We start from the raw sequence: 2,340 nt of genomic DNA, 5'->3' as shown, positions 1-2,340 counted from the left end.
AAGTATACAAAATAAGACTTGGCAGAACTGAAATGAAAAATGGAAAACTTCAAAACATGTCTATCCATAATGGAACAAACTGAAAGACAAACTAATATCAGCAACAGTACAACAATATAAGTATATAGACAACCTTACTGCTACTTACTTACTGTCAACTCAATTTACTGTCAAATCAACTTACTGTGAAAGACAACCTTACTGCTACTTACTATCAAAGTCAATGTGACCAGCAGATAGAGCTACTTCAGCCAACTGTAGAGTGGACTTTCTTCTCAAGCCATATGAAACATGACCAAAATTGAATATCTGTGGACCCTTAGGACATTTCATATTATATTCTTAGGCTTTGATGTTAAGCAACAGAAAGAGACAAAAATGCTCAAATGTTTGCAAAATTTAAATTAATCCCACTAATTCATTGCCTAAGGGCAACTAATTCTTGTGCCTAAGGCACAAGATAATCTAGAAAATATTTGAATGATATCGTACAACTTATTTCCTTTCTGCGAAAGCCATGCAGAGGAAAATTTATATTTTTTATATAAAATGACTATATGTCCAAAAGAAACCATAAATATTCACTTTCAGAAATTGGAAATACTACAAAAAGGAAACAAAGGCAAGTACAGAAATTAAAGAAGTAAAAACAAATGTGACATAGAGAAAATAAAATGCTAAATATAGTTCTTTGAAAAGATCAAATGAATTGATAAACATAATGAGAATGATAGAAAGAAAAGAAAAGAATAAGGTACAAGGTTACTAATATCAAGTATTTAAAAGGGGACAATACTATAGATCTTATAAAACCAATAAGAATATAGGAGGACGTTATAAATAACTTTATATGAATAATTTGAAAATATAGACAAAATGGACAAAGTGCTGGAATAACAAAAATAATACAACAATAAATGTGAAATCTGAATAATCTTCTCAACTTCTTTCTCCAACATTTATAAAAGAAGCTTTTCTTCCTATGTTTAGTAAACCCATCATAAACCTGATACCAAAATATGACAAAAGCATTGTAAACAAAAATATCCTTCTGTGAATTAAGATGCAAAAATTCTAAACAAAACATAATCCAGTCCTTACAAATCAGATCTTGTGACTTATAAAAATGATAGATTATAACAAGATTATGTTTATTCCAGGAATGCAAAGTTGCTTCAATATTAAGGCATTGGCTGCATTAAAGCATGAAAGGAGAAAATATAATTCAGAAGATACAGCACAAACATTTAGTATTCAGTGCTTAGATTTATTAGTTTAAAAACTTGAAGATAGAAGAATTTTATTTTAAATGTATATCTTTAAAATATGTATGGGAAAATCATGGTTAATTGTGAAATATTGAAGGATTTCCCTTTGATGTCAGGAATAAAACATATACTTGATAACATTACTTCTATTCATTACTTCCTAAGACTCTTAGAGAAAAGCCATCAAAGGTTTAATTGTTAAAAATAAATGCATAAAATAAATCATTATTTGCAAGTGATATGATTAAATATGTAAAGCATTCAAATGAATCTATGGAAAATTGTTAGAAGTAATGAACAAATCTCTGAAGGTCACTGGATACAGAGAACTTATGTATATATAAAATTATAGGCACATATATAGAAAAAGAATGCATGACCTCTTTCCAGAGGGAATTTTTTTTCCTTTTTTGTTGGTCATGGTTTGAACTCTGGGCCTGGACACTGCTCCTGAGCTTTTTTGCTTAAGGCTAGCACTCTACCACTTTGAGCCACAGTGCCACTTCTGGTTTTCTGGTAGTTAATTGGAAATGCGTCTCAGGGACTTTCCTGCCTGGGCTGGATTTGAACTGTGATCCTCAGATCTCAGCCTCCTGAGTAACTAGGAGCCACCAGCACCTAGCACAGAGGGAAGAATTTTTTTTAAAGCAATTTTATAGCTTTATTTGACACTAATTCTCATCCAAATTGACTGTAGATTTTTGAATGTGGTAACAGGGACATAGGCTACCAGAGTATAGAGCTTGTTTGGGGAGTCTTCATCCTCATTCCGTTTTCTAGATAGCTGCACACGGATCCGGTAGGGGACATTCCTTATTCCTTTGGCCCAGACAGCTTTGTTGAGCCTGGTATTGATGTGCACATCTGGAGTCCCCATCTCCTTCATGGCAAACTTCCGGATCTCTTTGAGTGCACGAGGAGCACGCTTCTTCTTTTTTTTTAATTTAATTTAAATTTTTTTTGTGTGAACATACTGTGCAGAGGGGTTACAATTACATGGGCAGGATAATGCGTACATTTCTTACCAAGCATTGCAGCCTTCTCCTTTGTTTACCCTTCACATCCCTTCCCA

General features: G+C 32.9%; 1 pseudogene; it reads right to left on the bottom strand.

Moving 5' to 3' along the window:
- Positions 1-1,929: 1,929 nt before the first annotated feature.
- The window catches only part of LOC105982589, a 3,068-nt pseudogene continuing 2,657 nt past the window's right edge, over positions 1,930-2,340 (bottom strand).

The sequence above is a fragment of the Dipodomys ordii genome, unplaced genomic scaffold (genome assembly GCF_000151885.1).
Source record: "Dipodomys ordii isolate 6190 unplaced genomic scaffold, Dord_2.0 Scaffold16, whole genome shotgun sequence".
In the NCBI taxonomy this organism is placed as follows: Eukaryota; Metazoa; Chordata; class Mammalia; order Rodentia; family Heteromyidae; genus Dipodomys; species Dipodomys ordii.
The sequence above is the reverse complement of the archived record's forward strand: the minus strand, read 5'-3'. Positions and strand labels throughout refer to the sequence as shown.